This window comes from Pistacia vera, unplaced genomic scaffold (assembly GCF_008641045.1).
Source record: "Pistacia vera cultivar Batoury unplaced genomic scaffold, PisVer_v2 Contig109, whole genome shotgun sequence".
NCBI classification, from domain to species: domain Eukaryota; kingdom Viridiplantae; phylum Streptophyta; class Magnoliopsida; order Sapindales; family Anacardiaceae; genus Pistacia; species Pistacia vera.
In genome coordinates, this window is record NW_022195126.1 from 568,765 (window position 1) to 574,514 (window position 5,750).

The 5,750-nt window shown below is 36.8% G+C and overlaps 1 pseudogene; it reads right to left on the reverse strand.

The window, feature by feature from the left end:
- Positions 1 to 1,479: 1,479 nt before the first annotated feature.
- LOC116136560 lies at positions 1,480 to 4,124 on the reverse strand (annotated as a pseudogene).
- Positions 4,125 to 5,750: the final 1,626 nt, after the last annotated feature.

The window sequence follows — 5,750 nt, forward strand, 5'->3', positions numbered from 1 at the left end:
AATATGTATTTGGGTAGATTTAAAATTTACCCAAAATAGCAAAACAAACACACCGATGAAACATTATCCATTCAAGTTTTTCTTTTCAGATTATTTTGTCATAAAAAAGAAAATGCTATCTACAAGACTTAAAAGAGGGCTGCAAATGACATGAGTAGAATAAAAAAAAAAGAACGGAAAAGAGAGAGAGGAGAGAGATCATAAAGACAGGGTAGCAATTTTGTATCCCATGTATTGCATTGTAGACTAGCACTTCTCATAACATAAGTTAGTACTTTAATCCAAATATTTGTCCACACTTACTAAATTTTGGCTAATTACATAAAGACATATTGAACAATCATTTTTTCTATTGAAGTACAAACTATTTTTTTTTTTGAAGGTAAAAATTATCAATTATTTCTATTAAGGTACAAACATTTAGTTGCCGGAAAATATAGGAAAATAAAAAAAAGGAAAACCTCAAAACGAACACAACAATTCACCCACATCAAAAAAACTACCGGAATCATCAAAACAATAGAAAAAACAAAAACGAAGAAGAAAAGAAATATATAAGATTTTCTCAAGAAACAAAAAGAAAAGAGAAGAAATAACTAGAAAATTGCAAAGAGAAAACTAGGAGGAGAATATTGATATGTTTGTTCAAAGATTTTATTTATCTAGGTGAGTTTTGTATTTTTGAATAATAAAAAAAAAAAAAGATTGTTGAGTTTAATTATAAATATCGAGTCAACATAACCACGTAAATATCCAATAAACACACACAAATTACATGTCAGCATTTTTACAAAAAAAAAAAAAAAAAAATGTCATGTATCAATTTTAATCTTAAAAAAAATATGAAAGATTTGTACCTTTATAAGAAAAACTAAAATTCAATACCTGTCAATAGATTTAATTGATAAAATAATTGATACCTTCAATAGAAAAAAGTTAGGGATAGTTCGATACTTCTAAATAATAAGCCTTAAGTTTTCTATATTAAAATTTATAAATAATATTACTAAATATATAGAAATTCAATTATGCTAATTACAATGCCCAAATGAAAGCAAACCAAACATTAATTGAGAAAAATAACAGTTCGTATGGCCACAAAGTCATCTTCGGCTTTTTCATGTATACAAACCTGTCATCACCATCTGAATCTCTCGTAAACTAGATTAATGTTATTCCTGGTCACCTAACCTACATTTGTCTTGAAGCCACCTAATTCGCCATTTATCCCTACCATTTATCTTTCCATCTAGAAGAGAAAGAAAAGAAAGAAAGAAACAAACCTCAGTGCCTCACAAACTTCGCCCGAAACCAACTTCGAGAGAAGCCCCTTGTTCAACACAAGGAAAGAATCGTTAAAGTCAGCATCAATGTCCACCCACCAATGGCAGATCCTTTGTTCTTCTAATCAACTTTTAAGTGAGCAGGATAGCATTACTCAGGAAAATCAAGAGCATTGAGCGAAGAAACTTGGATTTATTATCTCACAATTAAACACGGATTCATTCCCAAACTTTCAATAATTGCATGAACATCTGTGATATCATCCAGGTAGTACCTAGCTTTGCTCGGCTTTTGACCAACTGTACAATCAAAAATCTCTGGAGGTGCATCAAGTGATAAACAATAGCTCAATATGCTTTCAAACAGTCCTATCGGATCTATCATCCCCAATGCACAGCACAAAATCAGGAACTTTCCCATTACTGATCATTGAACTAAGTACTTCTCTGCAGCGAATCCTTTAGTGACTCCCTGTAAAATAACAGGTCAATATTAAACCCTTACATTGTAACAAATATTAAAGAAAAAAAAAAGAGAGAGAGAGAGAAGATAATGGAGGAATATAGACTGTGGCTTCACTTCAACTAATCATGACCCCTCAAACAAACAACTGGCTCATTTGCAAGGACACTTTCAAGATGATCCAATAGCTCCTTGGCTGGCACGATCCAAAATCAGAGGCAGCATCTTGATGGTGCCACACCAAGGCAGTTTTCTTCGTTCTATATAGGAACCATCAGTTGTCTGTATATAATTGCATCACAGGTTCTGCAATATTTTTCCACGCAAAATCTGCAGCTCGGTGATGATCTGCCATTTGGAATCTCTAGGCCACCTGTAGGAAAAAACAAAGTAAACCCATACGACATGAGAAATAATCAAACTTGTTGGAAATAAATTGAATCAATAAACAGATAAGCACTTCGTCATATAGCAAAATTTTACTTTCATTTGACTAAAAACAAGCAGTATCTAAAAAGACAATATTGTCTTTGAACAGGCAGCTGTCTTATTTAAAAGAAAAAATATGGCTTTCTGAAACTAAATCTTGAAGCTAGTAGATATTATATACAAAAAATATACCTCATGAAGTATCGTGCTCGCTGGATACGAGATTTGGCATTCCGAAAACATTTTACACAGAGAGTCTTGCCCCCTACCGTAACAATGAACACAGTGTTTTTAGAGTCATTGCAGATTCAGTTCAGATGGTAAATGAATTTAGCCGAGGGGGGGTTTGCAATGGAAGAGCGGTGCACCACAGTGCCATCATAGTCCAAGAATATTGCCCTTCTAGATGTTTTTATATACAGAACAATATGTTCACGGATGCTTCCTAAAATATGGAGAAAGGAACAATATTCTACAACAACCGAAGCCATGCCCCAACAGCGTTTACTATAGTGATCTTTGCATGCTTGCTACAATCCTGCATGAAGCTTTGAGGCCAATAAGCACATCATGAGACTTAATTATTGATAGTGCTCTCATGCCGCAACTGCTTCTCTGCTTCAGGCATACTGATGGCTAGATGCAGTGCATCAGCTACAGCATCAATTCCAAGGATTGATCCTAACCCCACTTAGGGATGGTGAGCAACCTATGAACTCGGAAAAACAAGTGACTTGTACGTGGGCACCCAGAGGCCATTTCAAAGCTTCATCCACTTTGGAGTCCCTGCCTACAGACAGTATACTGTATGGCATTAGGTCATACCATCCCTCACTGCATTAACAAGCAACACTCTGCCAAAGCATAATAGGCAGTCTTCTCATGAAGAGGTACAGGTCTGTCAATCAAATCACAGGTTTAGCTAAAAAACCATATTTTTCATTAATCCTTTCAGTCATTATAACATCCTCCTTTTGCTCCTCAACATTTTACCTGTGGGCTTGCAGGATTTACAATTTGAATCAGCACTAGTTTACCCCAAAACTCAGGATGCATCTGCAAAAGCTGTTCCATGCTTCTAATTTAAATGATAACTTTAAATATGTCCATCATCAAACACAAGAATAATTTCTCCCCTTGAATTGCTCTTGGATCTCTTTAACCTTGATAGAAGATGAAGGATGATTTAAGCAGATTCAAGTCGACCAATATGAATCCCCACATGCAAGATTTTGATGTATATTGTGCGACCCAGATATTCAAGTCCAATATGACCCTGCTGTGATCGTAGTGCAGGCCTAGCATCCTACCACAACAAGATAAAAAGTGACTGCATAATCATATGTATGAAAACCAATTAAATCTGCATTTAGAAGTGCTTTCAAATGAATTTTCAGTAGGCAATGTCCTATATATTCTGATGAAGGGAATGGGCTGTGAGGAAAAATCCCAACTTAATTCTATTGAAACGCCTCCTCAAGAATATAGGGACAAGCATAAGGTGATAGTCGTGAACCCAACATAATCATCTTCAGCATTTAACAGCTCCACGACCCATCAGCAAATTCTTATTAGCAGAAATATAGGCTCGCCACTGCAAGTCCTTATAGCGATTGCCAAGGTCTGGGCAGAAGGGCAGCATGTAATGAAAAAGTGGCCACAGGTATTGCTTACAAAAACCATGATAGAACTTCTTCTGGGTGTCAGAAGAAAGAAATGTGGGCACACAATTAAACTCAAGTAGTATCTGCGCAACCTCTTCTTGTTCTATTGGATCTACATCAGCCCTCAGGGACCCACCATGAAAACATCGAAATCAGATGAGAAGCCATCTAATTTGGAAAAAAGGTGATCTCATCAAAACTGAAGGACCACCTTCCAGATTTCAAATTCTTTTCAGCATGTAAAGGAAGGAAAATGCGCACTATAATCTTTTTCTTACGGGACATAGGTGAGGAGCACTCATCCAATGTCAGAATAATTCCTGGACAGTCATCACTCGAGGGAGTACTCTTAGATTTGAGGGATACTAAACATGTCACTAGATGCTAAGTCCAACAGTTTAGCAAGATCTTGACACCATGTTGCCAGAGCAGGTTATAAAGCAAATTTAAGCAATAACAATATGTTTTAACCAAAAAGATCTTCGAGGAGCTATCCAAGTACCTGTAGCAGGGGAAACAAGGAGCGTTATTATTACAATATGCGGAAAATGATGACAATGAGATCATGAAAAGAATATGTTGATAAGTATAAGCATATTGTATTTTCTCAATTAAAAATTCCTGAAGGAGCTATTCTGTCAATGGAGGACAAGGATGTTATATTGTTTGCGCAGGCAAATGCTGACCCGCCAAAGATGGGAAGTAAATGATGGTATGCTTGCATAAATGTTCAGTAGTATCATGGACAGAAATTTTTTTTTTTTTTTTTTTTTGGAGCAGCAACAATCTAATATACTACTCGGTCATTGTAAATTTCCACTTGTGAATAAACCAGTCATAGCACAACAGCCCCAATTCAAAGGGCATAATAGGAGAGTATAAGCATAACACTGCACTAGCGAGTTCATGCATTAACGAAAGATATATAACAAAACTTATCGATGTTATCTCTACCTCCACAGTTATCTAGCATTTTCATACCACTAAACCACTCGTTTAAGCAGAGGACCCTAATAATAAGTTAAATACCAGTGTATCATGAATGTATAGCTTTGCAGTAGAAAGTGTGGAAACCAGAGGACCTCAACCGAATCACACCCACACCAGCAACGTATTCAACACAGTTTATAATCGTCAAAAAATGTAACAAGCAACAACAATCCACAATATATCAAGATATAAGATAGTAAAAGTTGTATATTCAGTCTTAATAAGAATCAGAAAGGATAACAATCAGTTTTAGGAATGAAACAGTAGCACCCACTGGTTTCAGAGGCCAACACCTCCCAGACTCAATTCATGCACAAAAACAAAGATGTCCTCTACCCCTCTACCACTACCCTTATTCTACACCAGGATTCTAATAACTAACAAGACACCTGTCCCCAGTGATTTACCCCTTTTTCCCTCTTCCCCCTTCTCTATCTTAGTGAATACCAGTGGATATTTCGGGTCATCATTACCCTCCCCAAGGAGTGTCACCTTGTCCTCAAGGTGAAAGGGGAAACTGGTTGCAGATGGTTGCATATGGCTCCCAAGTATTCACAAGGTTGGTAACCTTCACTTGATCAGAAACTCATAGTCCCATTTAACAACCTTTGCTTCTGTAAGGCTTGTTCTGGCTAACTTGGAGTACCAATCTCCATCGGGAAAGTGGAGGAAGTGGGAGGAGGTGACTGGCTGAGATGTAACTCTCTTCGTTGGGAGACGTGGGAACATGTGGATGTGAGCCGTGGTGGGAAGTTGCAAGCGGTAAGCCAAAGACCAACTTTTCAACACTTCATAAGGCCCATAAATCTAGGGCTAGCTTTTTGTGGTCTTCTGGCCAGTGATTTAAGACGTATGGTTGAAGTTTTAAGTAAACTAAATCACTGTGTCGAATGAACATCCTTCTCTTACATCGCATAAGCC